The sequence below is a fragment of the Vulpes vulpes genome, chromosome 16 (assembly GCF_048418805.1).
Source record: "Vulpes vulpes isolate BD-2025 chromosome 16, VulVul3, whole genome shotgun sequence".
Classification (NCBI taxonomy): domain Eukaryota; kingdom Metazoa; phylum Chordata; class Mammalia; order Carnivora; family Canidae; genus Vulpes; species Vulpes vulpes.
Genome location: NC_132795.1, coordinates 58,206,712 through 58,223,800, shown reverse-complemented (window position 1 = coordinate 58,223,800; position 17,089 = coordinate 58,206,712).

Genomic DNA, 17,089 nt, shown 5'->3' with positions numbered 1-17,089 from the left:
AGCATCTGCTCTGTGCCATTCAGTCTTCTAGGTGCTAGGGGAATGGCAGCAAAAGAACAATGATATGTTCTCATGGAGCTTATATTCAGGAAGGGCTGAATAAAATAAACAATAAAATAAAGGCAAGTATGAGAGCTAGTGCGTGCTAGAAGGAGAAAAAGGACTGCAGCGAAAAATAAAATCAGGGAAGGGAGATAGGCAGTGCCATTGATGAAGGGAGTTGTAAGTATAAATACAATTTTGAGCGAAGAGCCCTCTATTGGAACTAAGAGTTGAAAGAAATGTGGGAGGATATAAAGATATCCAGGAAAGAGTGTTCCAGGAAGCAGCAAGTGCAAAGGCCCTGAGGCAGGAGTTCTGCTTAGGGTGGTTTGAGTCATAGCAAAGAAGTACATGTGGCTGAGATGCAGGGAGCAGTGAGAGATAAAAAGGAAATGGAGTCAGACCAGAAAATGTAGGGCCTCATAGGCCAAGTTAAGAAGGACTTTGGCTTTTACTTTGAGCAAGATAAAATTCTTTGCAATTCTGCAAGTAGAGGAGTGATGTGATCCCACTCGCATTTAGCAGTATCAAATTGGCTGCTGTGTTGAGAGTAAATTCTAGGGGAAAGCAGGGAAACTGTGGCACCATTAGGAAGATCAGTCATCATCATCCTACATAGAAAACCCACCTTTATTCTCTTACTTTTCCTGGTGGCTCTCACTCAAAGCCGATATCATGGGAACTTGGAAAGACTTCATTACTGTCCATGAATAAAGTTAGCTTGGGAGGACAATGCCCTCCAGGCATTCCCCAAAGTTCCCAAACAGGAAATCGAGGCATGTATTTGTTCCATCAAGGTGGACAATCCCCCTAAGAGCTCTCTGAGCTGGAAGATGTGGAATAATCATCCCTCTGTAGGATACACAGTAGGCATGAAGCTGAGTGATAGGGGGAAAAAATAAGAAATGATATTTAAATCAGGATCTTCCTCACAAATTAAAATTAGTTAAAATCAGTCAATTGCTGACTGATTTTATGTTATGGAATTCAAATGCTTGGTGGCTCAGTCGATTGAAACCCTATTTCTGGAATGAGCCAGTTATGGATGGATATTCTATTATTAAAAGAAAAATGGATCTGTTCTGAGCGTAACATATATAACACTGAAGAGCCCACCTGGTGGATGAATGCACCTGCACTTATTTTTTTATGTCCGAAGACTTGGGACCAAATTATGGAAAAAGTTAGAGACCCGCTGAATTTATCAGGCCAAGTCACCTTACATGTCATATGATCTCCCTGTCTTACTAGTCCAGAGACTGAGGCTCAGAGAGGGCCAGTAAATGGCTCAGCTTAGGCTAATTACTCCCTGACTTTTAGTGGCTTGCTGCAGTAAAGCTTAAATTTTTGCTCATCATTGTCCAGCATGAATGGCCTGGGGCTCTGCTCCCCACCGTTCCTCCAGAAGCCAGGCGCCTTCTACACTGTGGCTCCTCCCTGCTACAAGTCCCCAGAAACATCTCTGCTTAGATGCAAAGGAGTGTGAGAATCATGCCAGGGAGGTTTTTATGGCCTGGACCTCGTCGGGACACACATCACTTCTGCTCATGTCCTGTTGGTCAGAACCCCGTTTTGTGGCCACACCTAGGAAATGTTGTTCAGCCACATGCCCCTGAAGAAGAGAATGTGGAGGTTGGTGAGCACCAGTCACGTCCACCAGAACCAATAGGGTAGAAATAGGGGCAGAGCTGTGTGGGGGAGGGGTGTAAGAGAAGAGTCAGGAGTGCCTAACGCCTCTTGCGTGTTGGAATGGGGCATTATCTTTTCAACTACACCTAGGGAGCTTTCACTCCATGAAGTGCCCTGTGCTGACTCGAGTAGAGGGAAGCCCATCTTTGTTTGGTATCTGCAGAATCCCTACTGAGCCCCCTGGCAGCGTCCTGCAAGATGACTTTGTTTCTAGAACTTCCACCAGGTGCAGGGAGGGTAGAGCAAGGTACACAGCAGATGGGTTGCTACCTGCCAATTATCCCTCCCCCAGTGAGCTCATCCCGCAAAGTCCATATAGTAAATCTTTACTCCTTTAATTTAAGGACGAATTTAGTTGTCATCACTTGTTTGCATTTCAGCATGAATCTGTTTTTGATTATTTTTGCTGTTGAAAAAACTTGGATGGCAATAAAAAGGGATTATGCAGGCAAAGGGACCCAAGCCACATCTTCTACGGTCCTCAGGATCTTTATGTGTCTGCAACACTTTGTGGTACAACCTCAAGGCTACATGCATGGAACAGGGCACTTGTTACTGAGCTGGTTTTGCAGGACTAGAGTTATGGAGAGCTGCAGGCTGGAAAATAAATTGGATTAAGGACCGTATATTCTATTACCAGCACAAAAGGGAGCCATAAACCAGCATAGACTTTCTGCTTGTGTTGAGTTAGGACTTTATGTGCAATGTGGGGTGAGGGATGTCTTTGAAGGACTGGACTGCCTTCTAGAAGAAGCTGGAAGGAAAGAGGTTACTACTCTGTTGCAGCTCCAGCCACAAAAATCCCAGGTCCTGGAACTGTAATAGTTTGCTAGGGCTGCCATCACAAAATATCAGATTTGTTTTAAAAAACAAATCTATTTTTCTCACAGTGCTGGAGGCTGAAGTCTCCAGAAGATAAAGGTATCAGTAGGGTTGGTTTTTCCTGAGGTCTCTCTCTGTGGCTTGCAGATGGTCTCCTTCTTACTGTGTCCCCATGTGGCCTCCTGGTGTCTGTCTCTCTTCTTATAAGGACACTAATCCTATTGGATCAGGGCCCCATCCTTATGACCTCATTAAGCCCTAGTCACCTTAAAAGCCCCATCTCCAAATACAATTACATTGAGGATTAGGGCTTCAAATATTCAAACTTGACACAATTCCATCCATAATGAGATCATATGCCTTATGGGGGAAACACCCAGGGAAAAACATGTAACTTCTAAGAAAAAAGTGCCTATTTGGAGAAATAACTACTGGAGGAACGAACACTTCATTCTGAAAAGTATCTCATGAAAACATACTATTTAGCAAAAATTCCCACCAGGAAATAGTCTCACAAAAAAATGCTCCTTAGGAAAAATATCCTCTGGGAAAACTGTTCATTGTGAAAATGCTCACCATAAAAATATTCAGTGGGTGACATATCCACTGGAAAAATTAACTGCAAAAAAGGGGGAGATGATAGCCTCTGAAGAGATAGTCTTTCCAGGAAAAATGCCTACCAGAAAAATTTTCATTAGGAGAAATGACCACTTAAAAAATATGCACAGAAAAACATCTGGGGGGATAAATTACACCTAGTATGACAAATACCTACAGAAACATATCCTGCATTGAACAAATACTTACTGGGAAAATATGTATAGGAAAATTAATATTCATCTGGAAAATGGCCTTTGCTTAGATAGATACTGTGAAAAACAGGAAACTGTCACTTATTTTGTGTATGTGTCATGCATTCTTCTAATGGCTTTCTGTCTGTTCACTCAATTATTGCTCACCTGAGCTCTGTGAAATAGGTACTATTCAGTGTCCTGTTTTACATATGGGGAAATCCGGGGACAGAGAGTTAAGTCACTTGCCCGAGGCTGCACAGGATATAACTAATAGCTCCCGACTTTGAACTCAATCAATGATTCCTTCATTCATTTATGGAGCACCTACTACATGCCAGGCACTGTGTTAGGCAATGGCATCTAACACTATAAGAAACATAAACCCCAGTTTTAATAAATCGATGTGGAAGAGACAGATTCACAGGCAGGCCAATGAAGTTACAGTGCATGGAGCCTCTATACATGAGCACCTAGGGGATCCCTCCCCCATACTCTGGGTAGATATATTCCCAGGGGATAGCTCATCAAAACATGTACCTCTGGAGCACCTGTTTGGAACCTGGTCTCTGTACCCTCCAGGCCAGGTCTCTGTCCTTGACCCTGTGAGCCCAGCCAAGCTGACCAAGCCATGCCATGACCTGGCTAGTGAAATGGGCTGCAGGAGACTTGTTACAAGGGGGGCATTGGATGGAATATGGTGGGAGTTATGTTAGCTCTGAGGTTCAGGTCCCACCTGCATAGTTCATGTCAGCCATCCCCAGTGCTTACAGAAGTTGACGTTCACTAAATAATATTCCCAAAAGAAGGAATGTTGGCCATTGTATGGCAGAGATGTTAACTGCATGGATGTTGATGTCAGATGACCTCACTTCAAACCCTGCACTGCTATGTCCTGTCTGTTCCACCTTGGTGAATTTTGGTGAATTCCTTGCTAATTCTGATAATTCTGAGCCTCAGGTTCTTCATCTGTGCAGTGGGGACGATTATACTTCTCTACTCTGGCTATTTGGGGGCAGTAGTTGAGGCAATGCCTGTCAAATAGCATAATGCCTGACACATGGTAGATGGTCAAGAAATAATTGGAACTGGTCCCTTTCTTAATGAAGTTAATAGGTGGGTCATCACCCAGCCACCATCCCTCCTTCAAAAATTCAGAATTGGACATAATTGGCCCAGAAAGGCTGATTATTTAAGTCCAGAATCTGCAACTCAGGTTTTCTCTCTCCTCTGTCGTCTCTAGAGAACATGTGTGCTGTAGGGTTCCATCTGCTTCTGTAATAAAACATAAATTATTAAAACTATAAAATATTGATGAACTGTTTTATAAAACAGAGGGACTTTAATGTATTGATTATGAATTGAGAAAGCCTTAATGAGCTTCAAGAGGAGAAATAATTGGGAAATGATGGTGGGTTGATTTCCTTCTGTGCCCTTGAACAATAACTCCCCTCTTCACTGTCATCCTGAGTTTCTGCCACTGTACTTACCCTTCTGTGGACATTAAATGCCACTCAAAGAGAGGAAGAAGTTGGGGGGTGGGGTGGGGAATTCTTTGCTAAAAAGCAACAATGTACTTTGGTTGCAAACTTATATCCTTATGGTAGTTCCCAGAGACTATGGACAACTAGTGGTTACCTGAAGTTGTTTTCATTCTTAGGTGAATCATCCGGTAAGTTTCTCTCATTGAATTTCAAGAAGACTTTTCCCTCTCTTTCTTTTTAGGATGAAGGATCCAAGAACTAGAAGTGAACTTCTTATACAGTCCAGGCCTACATGCTCATTTTACAGATGACAAAACTGATATCCACAGAGGGCAATTGCCTTGTCCATGATCTCATAGGTAATTGGGGTTGGGGCTTGGCTGGGCTCCCAGGTCCCCTGACTCCCATGCTGCTGATTCTTCTACTTCCACACCCTAAGGTGTCTCTTGGATGGTGAGAGCTGTTGAAAGATGTAGCAGGCTCTCGGGGCTTGGTCTTGGCGAATAGTGAGACCTCCAGAAATATGGAGCAGATGTTGGAAGGGGTTTTGAAATTCCATGGAGTGATGTGGTCTCTCCCTCCCTGTCACCGTGCTGGTCCTGCTGATCTTACCTCCAGGTAAGTTTCAGGTTGAAACTTTAGACACAGCTGCATCTCTGTGATTCTCAGGAATGTTGAGGGAGGGCAAGAGTCTGCAGTCAGTTGACCGCTCCAGCCCTCGTACCATTATAAAAGATGGAAGGGTGAGTGTCAGTATTGATGAGGAACTGAGGATCAGGGATGTTGATGGACTTGCAAGGGTTCACACAGCCCATTGTTGGCAGAGCCAAGGGCTGCAAACATTATCTTCGAAGAACTGGACTGCTGTTCCTGTGGAAATACCACCCTGCCTTTTAATTCTATGTGGAAGGTATGGCTTATTGACATGGAATAATAAAAAAATAAGATAATTAGGGACTCACTGTGCACCTTGAGTATTTTCAGAGAAGGGCTGAGGCTTTATTGACAGCAGAGTTCACTGCTAAGAGCGATGTGTTTGCAGTGAGGCCAGCTGCGGTGAGGGGTTGGTGTTGACTTCATTTTGCCTCCACATATTTTTAGGTCTGATTCTTGCTTTTCCTAAGTTGGAAGGAAGGACACTGAAATATTAGCAGCTGACATGTACTGAGCACTTTCTGTGTGCCAGTGTTTTTTTCCCGTTAGCCCATTTTTCTTTCATAGCAACCTTTGAAGCAGGAATTATTATTGGCCCATTTTACAGATAAAGGCATTGAGGCGCAGGGAAGGTTAAGGTAACTTACTTGAGTTAGAGAGTGAAGCCAGGATTTGAGCCCAGTGGGATGGACTTGGAAACGTGCTCTTTTAAAAATGGATTATTTACCATTTTATAATCGATCCTTGAATAACAAGGGAGTTAGAGGCACTGACGCCCCCCCTCCCAAAAGTTGAAAGTCTGAATATAACCTTTCACTCCTCCCAAACTTAACTATTAGTAGCTTGCTAATAGTTGACTGGAAGCTTTACTGATAGCATAAATAGTGGATTAACACATATTTTTTGTATGTTACACCGTGTTATACACTGTATTCTTATAATAAGGTAAGCTGGAGCAGAGAAAATGTTAAGGAAATCATAAAGAAAAAGCATTTAGAGTACTATACTATATTTATTGAAAAAAACATGTATAAGTAGACCTGGGCAGTTCAGACTGAGTTGTTCAAGGGTCAACTATAATCGACATGTAATGCTGTAAGTTTAAGGGTTACAACATATTGATTTGATGTATTTATGTTGCAACATGACTGCAGTCGTAGAGCTCATTAATACTTCCTTTGCATCACAGATCCATGATCATTTCTTCTAGTGGTGGGAACAGTTAAGATCTATTCTTTTAGCAAGTCTAATGTTTATAACACCGTTTTCCTGTTGGTTTGTAACTTTCTCTGGAGGTTGCTGGGTGTAATAGTGAAACTGGCCCCCTGCACTTGGAGGGCAAGAGAGACAGAAGAAGCAGCCCATTCTAGGTTGTCAGGTGGCAGTGTTAGTAGCAAAGGGAAACATCATTGTCTCAAGGCCTTCCTTGGAGCAGCCTCTGGGGGCAGGAAAAGCAAGCGGAACCCACTTTCCAAGGCCAGCGGAAGGTGTAAAGAGCCAGGTCAACTACCGGTCATGTCTTCTTGATGACCCTTCTCTACAATTTCCTCTAAGTGTGATATTGTGTATCAGCTATCCAGGACTTACATGTCCATTAGTTGCAAGTGTGCACCCCCTACACAACATCTCTACTATTCCCTGCCTGGCAGTCCCTGGTAACTACCATTTCAGGATGGGTTCTTATTAGATCCCAGATACAAGGACTGTCACATGGTATTGGTCTTCTTCTGTCTTACCTGACTGAGTCAGCATAAATGCCCTCAAAGTCCCTTTATGCTGTCACAAGTGGCAGGATTTCTTATCTCATAGATGAACAGTAGTATTTCATATGTGTGTGTGTCTCTGTGTGTATCTCTGTATCTATAACACCTTCTTTATCCATTCATGCATCAATGGTCATTTAGGTTTTTTCCAAATCTTGGCTATTATAAATAATACTGCAAAAGCATGGAAGTGCATAGATCCCTTCAATATCCTATTTTCATTTCCTTTGGAATTATATTCAGAAGTGGGCTTGCTGGATCAGATGGTAGTCCTTCTGCAATATTTTGAGGAACCTCCACACTTCTCCATAGTGGTCGCACCAGTTTACAATCCCACCAAAGTGCACAAGTGTGCCCCTTTAGGGAGCCTGTACCCGTCTTAACTGGGCAATAACTGTGGACGCCTTTCTTCTTGTCTGAATCACACTACTTTATGGGATGGATACCATTGACCTCTCGTGTCTTTTTGAAGATGCCACTTCTCTTGGTCTCAACGCTGACCATTTCTTTGTCTCTTTCCCAGACATCCTTCTCCCCTGCCAGACCCTGGTGGTTCCCCAGTGTTCTCTCATGATCCCTCAATTCTTTCTACTAGATGTGCTCTCCTTGGGCAATCTCAGCCATCGTGTGAATTTCTACATGCACTGCTATTTGCTGCTACTGGGGTGACCTCTAATTTGGTACTGCCAACCCTGAACGCTCCCTCCTATCGGGGTACTGTGGTCTCATAAAATGAGTTGGAGAATGTTTCCTCTGTTTATATTATCTGCAAGAGATTATACAGAATTGGTGTTATGTATTTCTTTAGTGATCGGGAGGAGTTTCCAGTGAAACCAAGTGGGCATGGAGATTTCTTTTTTGTGGAAGGCTTTAGACTCTGAATTTGATTTCCTTAATAGTTATAAGTCTGTCCAGGTTATCTATTTCATTTTGGATAGTTAGTGGGTTTTCAAAGGAATTCGTCCATTTCTTCTGATTTGTCAAGTTTATTGTTGAGAAGTTGTTCATAATATTCTTTTTGTACCCTTTTAATGTCTGTAGATTGGCAGTGACATTGTCTCTTTGATTTCTGATATTGGTAATTTGTATCTTTTACAATCAGTCTTATTAGAGGTCTATCAACTTTTAAATATTTTTTAATAAAACAATTTTGTTTTCATTGATTTTCTCCTTTTAATTTTATCGATTGCTACTCGTATATTTATTATTTTCTTACTTCTGCTTACTTTGGGTTTATTTTGTTATTCTTTTATTTTTTTCTAGTCCTTAAGGTGGAAACTTGGCTTATTTCTTTGAGACCCTTCTTCTTTTCTTTCTTTCTTTCTTTCTTTCTTTCTTTCTTTCTTTCTTTCTTTCTTCTTTTTTTTTTAAGATTTTATTTATTTGTTCATGAGAGACACAGAGAGAGAGGCAGAGACACAGGCAGTGGGAGAAGCAGGCTCCCTGAGGGGAGCGCGATGTGGGACTCGATCTCAGGACCCCGAGATCACCATCTGAGCCAAAGGCAGATGCTCAACCACTGATCCACCCAGGTGTGCCCCCTTCTTCTTTTCTTTTTCTTTTTATTTATTTTTTATTTCTTTTCCCTTCTTCTTTTCTAACACATTTAATGCTATAATTTTTCCTCTATGTACTACTTTAGCTGCAGCTGACAAATATGGCATATTTTTGTTCAGTTCTTTCCTCTTGAGACTACTTCTTTATTGATTTTTGGGAAGGATGTTGTTAATATACAAGTGTATTGAGGTTTTCCAGACTTTCTGTTCTTCGTTAATTTCATTGGCATCAAATAACATATTCCATGTGATTTCAGTTCTTTTAAGTTTATTCAGGTTTGTGTTATGGCTTAGGATACAGTATATCTTGGGGCACTGGGTGGTTCAGTTAGTTAAATTTCAGGGTGGTGAGTTCAAGTCCCACACTGGGCTCCACACTGGTAGCCTACTTTAAAAAAAACCAAAAAATGAAAAAGAATATGGTCTATCTTGGTAAGTAGTCCATGTGCACTTGAAGAGAACATGTATTCTGATGTTGTTGTGTGGAATGTTTTATAAATATCAATTAGATATAGATCAATTAGATCCATATGAATATAAATTGATACAAATATCAGTTAGACACAACAAGGCTGATGTCCTTGTTAATTTTTTGTTGTTGTTGTTTTAGTTAAGTCTATTGCTGAAAGAGGAGTGTTAAGATCTAAAACTGTAGTTGTGGATTTATTGATTTCTCCTTTCAGTTTTCCAGTTTTGCTTTGTGTATTTTGAAAATCGTTGTTAGGTTGCATATACATTTTAGATTGTTATGTTTTCTTGCTGAACTGACCTTTTTACCATTATGCTTTGTTCCTCTTCACTCTTGGCAATTTTCTTTGCTTTGAAGTCTATTTAGTATAGATTTCCAGCTTTCTTTTTATTGGTATCTGCATGATATGTCACTTCTCATTTTTTTCCTGATTAACTTATCTATATCACTATATTCAAAGTGAGTTCCTTTCTTATTTTTTTAAAGAGATTTTATTTATTTGACAGAGAGAGAGAGAGTGCACGAGAGAGCACAAGCAGGGGGATTAGGAGAGAGAAAAGCAGGGAGCCCAACACTGGACTTAATCCCAGAACCCGGGATCATGACCTGAACCAAAGGCAGATCCTTAACCGACTGAGCCACCCAGGCGCCCCTCAAAGTGAGTTTCTTATACACAGGATATGGTTGGGGCATATGATTTTGCCTATTCAGAAAATCTCTTCTATTTAGTATGTTCAGAACATTTACATTTAATGTAATTATTGTTATCTTTGGATTCAGATCTCTCATTTTATGTTTCATTTTGTTTCCTTTGTTTTTTCAATTTCCCTTTCCCTGCCCTCTTTTGGGTTATTTTAATATTTTTTAGTGTTTCATGTTAATTTTCTATTTAGATTTTGATTATACCTCTTTTAGAGTTACTTTAGTGTTCAACAAAGGATGTCAATATACGTACTCATTTTCTGACAGTCTACTATAATCAATATTTAGCCCTCTAAGATACATATAGAAAACTTTGCATCTTATAGGTCCCTTTACCCTCCCACATTTATATTTATTTTACATATTACTTCTAAATTCATTTAAAACTCCACCAGAAATTTTATTTACTTTCAACTGTGAAATTCATTTTTAAAAACTCAACAGGAGAGAATTGTCTATTATTTCATCTTGATATTTTTCTATGTCTTTTGTTCTTCCTTCATTCCAGCAATATTTCAAGTTTTCTTCTGGTTTCATGTGCCTTCATGCCTAGAGAAATTGCTTTAGAAATTCCTTGAAAGCAGGGATGTTTTAAAGGTGCACTGTCAAGAAATTCTCTTTGTTTATCTTCATCTGAGAGTGCCTTTATTTTAACTTAATTCTGTTATAGGTCACTAGGTTTAGAATTCTAGATTGGCAATTTTTATCTTTCAGCACTTAAAAAATATATTAATACTTTCTTCTGACCTCTGTGATTTCTGATGAGAAATTCATAGTCATTTGAATATTTGCTTCTCTTTAAGTAATGCATTGTTCTTCTCTGGCTGCTTTCAGGATATTTTTGTCTTCAGTTTTAGCAGTTTGACAGTGAGGGATCTTTGTAATGTGCATTTCTTTGGGTATCCTGTTTGGGGCTCACTGAGCATCTTCAACCTTTAGCTTTATGCCTTTTTGCCATTTTCAGCCTTTATTCCTTTAAAAATTTGATCACACTCTTTATCTTCCCCCTTTGGACTCAGATTACACAAATACTAGACCTTTAGTAATAGTGCCATAGGTCTATGAGGATCTGCTTATTTTTTAAATTTTTTTCTCTCTGTTCTTCAGATCGGACAGTTTTTATTAATATACCTTCAGGTTCACTGCGAATTCTTCTGTTATCTCTAATCTGCAGTGGAACCCATCCAGTGAATTTTTTTTATTAAAAAATTTTTTTTGTTAGCTCATATTTAAATTTCTATTTGATGTTTGGATATATCTTCTACTTCTTTTTTTCTTTTTTAAGATTTTATTTATTCATGAGAGACACACACACACAGAGAAGCAGAGACACAAGCAGAGGAAGAAGCAGGCTCCATGCAGTGACTTGATCCCAGGTCTCCAGGATGACATTCCAGGGCTGAAGGCAGGCGCTAAGCCGCTGCGCCACCGGGGCTGCCCTATCTTCTACTTCTTTATTGAGATTTTCCATTTGTTTCAAGATGGTTTATGATTGCTTGTTGGAGCTTTTGTATGACCGCTTTAAAGCCTTTGTCAGATAATTCCAACATCTGTGTCCTCTGTTAGCTGCTTCCCCCCAGTGGAGTCGAGAGCATTCTGGTTCTTGTATGCGGAGTGATTTTGAATTAGATTCTGAGTAATTTGAGCCGCATGTTATGCAACCCTGGTCCTTATTTACGTCTTGAAATTTTTCGCTTTAGCAGGAAAATCAATCCGGTTAGATTCAGGCGGCAAGTTCCAAGATCCCTTTTGTGAACTTTGCTTCCAATAGGAGTTGGGTTTTCAAACCTCGGTGGTGCTGGTTAGGGCCGCCCCAGGGCTGCGCCACCTGGTGTTCAGTCTAAGGACATGGGTCATCCTCTAGGTGCGGTCAGTTCTCAGGGTTGGGGCGACGAATAGGAGGAGCCCCAGGCAGGCACAGCTTGGGTGTGGGCACAGGAATTCATCAACCACTTCGTGAGATCTCCCTCCTGGGCTCTTCTCTCTCCCTTCTGTCTCCGGCACTTCACATTGATTTGCCCGGGGTTCTCCTTTTCCTTCCTTCCGCTAGAAAGTTGGGGCTTTAGGTGGCCTGCGGGGCTGAGCACTTCGCGGCTGTGCCTGACTCTGGCACCAAGCTGCAGGACAGAGAAACAGACACTAATAATGTAAGAGGCTCACAGTAGGAGAAACTGCCTCTGGGGTGTATGGCAATTCTCCGTGCTCTCTTCACCATTGTCTGTAAACTTAAAAAACTATTCTAAAATGAACAAGTGCATTAAAACAAAACAAAACAACAAAACACCCCAAAAAACCAACCAGGGATCTCCGCTGCACTGAGCAGAGCCAGGTCCCCTGGTTTAGCGCTTTGGCCCCTGTGACCTCCCGCAGGGGCCTCTGCCACTGACAGCCCAGGATTGCTTCGGGTCTGGATCTGAGAACTGAGGGAGGGGAGACTGGGTGTTCCCACACTCCTTATGTGAGTTAGAGACTCCCTGTCCTGCACCTGGAGCCTGGACCAGAAGCTGCTCCTGGAGTTCTCAGTGTCCACTGGGGGCCTGCTTGCTGGCCCCCATGCCCCCATGTGTTGTTCAGGCTGGGCGCCTTGGAGGAAAAGCCACAGTAAACTCATCTCCCGTTTGCTGGCTCCAATTCTCATCTTCCTGGACATACCTGCTGCTGCTTACTTTTCAGAGTCCTTAAATAGCTGCCCCAGGCACTCTGCATCCAGTGGGAGAGAAAGGGTGGGATCTGTTTTCTCCATCTTTCTTTCTTTTTGAATGTTACCTCTTTTTAAACCTTTTTATTTTGAAATACAATATACATAAGTACATCTATATATATATACACACACACACATATATACACACATATATGAGTGTATAAATTTGTACACGTCTTATGTATACATGCAATGTGTATACATATGATGTGTATACATGTCTATATACACATAAGTAAGATATAAATACATATGTAAGATGTATGCGTATGTAGTTAAATGACTATGAATTGAAACCTGTGAAGTGACCGCCCAGGTTAAGACATAAAACATGACGGATATCCCAAAAGCATCAGTGATGACCTGCTCCGTCTCTTGCTACTGTTATCTCCCGACTTTATGGTACCCACTTTGGAACATACATTTTGTGCCTCTGTACCACAGTATGGTTTAGTTATGCATTTTTTGAACTGTATAGCCATTAACTCCTACTGTATGTATTCTTTTATGTCCGGCTTCCTTTGTTCGGCATTGTGAGATTCACCCACGTTGCGTTGCATAGCTGTCTTTACTAATTTTTATCTCCACATCCCATCATAGCAATGTGTTTGAGCACTTGAGTTGTTTGGAGTCTGGGGCTGTTGGAACAATGCCCTGTAACATTTGTACACATCTCTTGGAGCATGCGCACATGGGTTTCTGTAGGATGTATACCCAGGAGTGGGATTGCTGGGTCATAGTGTACATCTTCAGCTTTATAATAATGGCAAACTGTTTTCTCGAGTGTTGTTCCTATTTAAACTCTCGCCAGCAGTGTACGAGAATCCTGGTGGCTCCATGGGGCCGCTCATAGTCATGTTTGTTTCCATCACGCATGGCACAAACGATGTTCAGTACACATTTGTTGAGCTATTGAACTGACAGCTGGCTACGACTGTGTTATGTATGACTGGGATGAAATGCCTTTGTTCAAATTTTGAAAAGCCTTGGGTTACACTCCACTTTCATTAGAAAGGAATTGAGGACATGTCACAACAATTATCTCCAGTGGAAATTTGCTAAAGAAAGCTAATGATGATTTGTAAAGGGAAGGAGAAACTCAGGCCTTTGAAGACAGAAATGGCATATCAAAGGCCATCATCCACTTAGAGCATCAGGGTTGGTGGGAAGCTCTGGGCAGGGGGAAGGATGTGCTATAAAAGAGGGATTATTTCAAGAACCACAGGACAGGATAGGAACTGAGAAGATTCCATGGTTGAGGAATAGAGTGTGAGTCACTTGTTGTTTATTTGTCAAGCATCTCTATTCATTCCATCAAAGTGATGGTATTCAAGACCAGATGGAAGGAATTTCAACTGTGCAGTGTTCGAACAGACGATGCCTCTTTATTTCTGGACTCCAATTTTGGGTCCTGACTTTTTCCCATAAACGATCTGAAACTTGGATTTGGAGAAACCCTCACAGCCCCAGTGACGGGGTGTTTCATACATAGGGATGATCTCTTGGTCTTACAAGGATAAATGACAAAATTCATAAAAGCCTTTTGAATCTTGTATGGATGGAAAAAGTTGCTCTGTGAAATAGGATATTTTGAATTATGTGAGAATTACTGTTCGAACCCCCTGAAGAAGATCAGTTCTTGCATAACAAAGTAAAATCCATTTGATGTAACTAATGGCTAAACTTAATGATTGTAAACCTTTATTATTAGTATTACATTTCTTGTGTGTGCCAGGCTCTGTATGAGGGCTTTTTTTTTGCACTATTAATCATCACAAAAAGTTTATGTGGTAGAAACTATTAGCTCTATTTTACAATTTGAGGAGCTGAGGCAAAGGAGAGGGTAAGTGACTCACTGAAGGTTAAACAACCAAGCCAGTAAGAGTTACAGCTGGGAGCCAGATAGCCGAAGGGACCCCAGAGCCTACTGTCTATGTTCTTGCTTGTTTTTTTTTTTTTTCATTTGTATACAATATAGCTCATTTTCTTTGGTGTATGGTTCTTTGAGTTTATTTTTTATTTTTTTAACTTTTCAAAAAGATTTGTTTATTTATTCATGAGAGACACAGAGAGAGAAAGGCAGAGACATAGGCAGAGGGAGAAGCAGGCTCCTCGCAGGGAGCCCGATGTGGGTCTTGATCCCGGATCCTGGGATCATGCCCTGAACCAAAGGCAGACACTCAACTGTCGAGCCACCCAGGCGTTCCTGGTTCTTTGAGTTTTAATACATGCATAGGTTTTTTTTATTTTGAAGATTTATTTGAGAGAGACAGAGACTGCGAGACAGTGAGAGGGAGCACCAGTGGGAGAGGGGCAGAGAGAGAATCTCAAGCAGACTCTGCATTGAGTGTGGAACCCGATGTGGGGCTTAATCTCAAGACCCTGAGATCATGACCTGAGCTGAAATCAAGAGTCAGCCCTCAACCAACGGAACCACTTAGGTGCCCCATTGTGCAGATTTTTGTAAACACCTTCACCATCATCACACAAAACAGCACCAACATTTCAAGTCTTCCTCATGCTGTTCCTTTGTGGTCTTCTCCTTCCTACCCCGAGCCTTCAGCAACCACTATACTTTGGTCTTTTCTAGAATGTCCTGTTTTATCATACAGTATGTAATCTTTTGAGATTGACTGCCTTCACTCTGCATAATGCCTTTGTGATTCATCCAAGTTGCTGTGACTATCAATAGGTTGTTCTGTTTTATCGATGAGGAGTGTGTCATTGTGTGAATGTATCTTAGTTTGTTTATCCGTGTCCTTACTGAAGGACATTTTCATTATTTCCAGTTTTAGGGGGGTGATTTTGAATAGAGTTGCTATAAACATTTACTTGCAGGGTTTTGAGGGAACACATCTTCATTTCTCCAAGGTAAATAGAAGGAGCGTGAATTATTGGTCATGTAGTTGAGTGCATGTTTACAGCTCTATACGAAATTGCCAAGATATTTTCTAGAGTGACTGTAGCATTTTACATTCCCAGTGACAATGCATGAAAGATCCAGTTGCTCCCTGTCCCCCCAGCATGTGGTAGTGTCAGATTTAAAATTTCCTGAACAACTTTAGCCATTCTAATAGGTGTGTGGGCCATGTCTCATCATTTTCATTTTCATTTTCCTAATGCCTTAGGATATTGAACATTATTTTTCTGTTCTTACCTGCCATCCACATATCTTCTTTGGTGAAGTATCTGCTCTAGTCCTTCATTCATTTTAAAACCTGTGTTGTTTTCTTTTTTTTTTTTTCAGATTTTATTTTACTCATGAGAGACACACAGAAAGAGAGAGAGAGAGAGAGAGAGAGAGAGAGAAGCAGAGACACAGGCAGAGGGAGAAGCAGGCTCCATGCAGGGAGCCTGACATGGAACTCAGTCCTGGGTCTCCAGGATCAGGCCCTGAGCTGAAGGCGGTGCTAAACTGCTGAGCCACAAGGGCTGCCCTGCCCCTGTGTTGTTTTCTTATTGTTGAATTTTGACATTCTTTAAAAAAAATATTTTATTTATTTATTTATTTTATTTAAGATTTTATTTATGTATTTATGTATTTATTTGAGTGTGTGCTCGAGTGCAAGGGGGAGGGGCAGAGGGACAGAGAGTCTCAAGCAGGCTCCACACCGAATGTAGAATCTGATGTGGGACTCAGTCTCATGACCCTGGGATTATGACCTGAGCTGAAATCAAGAGTCAGATGCTTAACTGACTGAGCCACCAAGGTGCCCCGTGACATTCTTTATGTATTCTAAATACAAGCTTATTTGTTGAGAAGTGATTTGCAAATATATGCTTACAGTCTTCAGCTTGTACTTCATCCTCTGAACATTGCTTTCTGCAGACCAAAGGTTTTAATGAAGCATAATTTATCAATTTATTATTTTATGGATTGTACTTTTGCTGTCTTGTCTAAGGACTTTTTCCTCTCCAAGGCCACAATTGTTTTCTCTGATGTTTTCTTCTAGGAGTTTTATATGACTATACTTTCTATTTATATCTGTTACTTGTTTTGAGCTAATTTTTGTATAAGGTGCAAAGTGTAGGTTGAAGTTTATTTTCTAGCATATAGTACCCACTTGTTTCAATAACGTTTGTTGAAAAGACTATCACTTGAATTGCTTTTGCAGCTTTGTCAGAAATCAGTTATGACCATTGTTGTGTGTGTATATCTGGACTCTATTTTAGGAGTTGGCAAAAGTTTTCTTTAAAAAAAAAAAAGATTTTATTTATTTATTCATGAGAGACACACAGAGAGAGGCAGAGACACAGACAGAGGGAGAAGCAGGCTCCCTGTAGGGAGCCCGATGTGGGAACTCCATCCCAGGACCCCAGGATCACACCCTGAGTCAAAGGCAGATGCTCAGCCACTGAGCCCCACAGATGCCCTGCAAAAGTTTTCTTAAAAGGCTGAATAGTAAATAGTTTAGG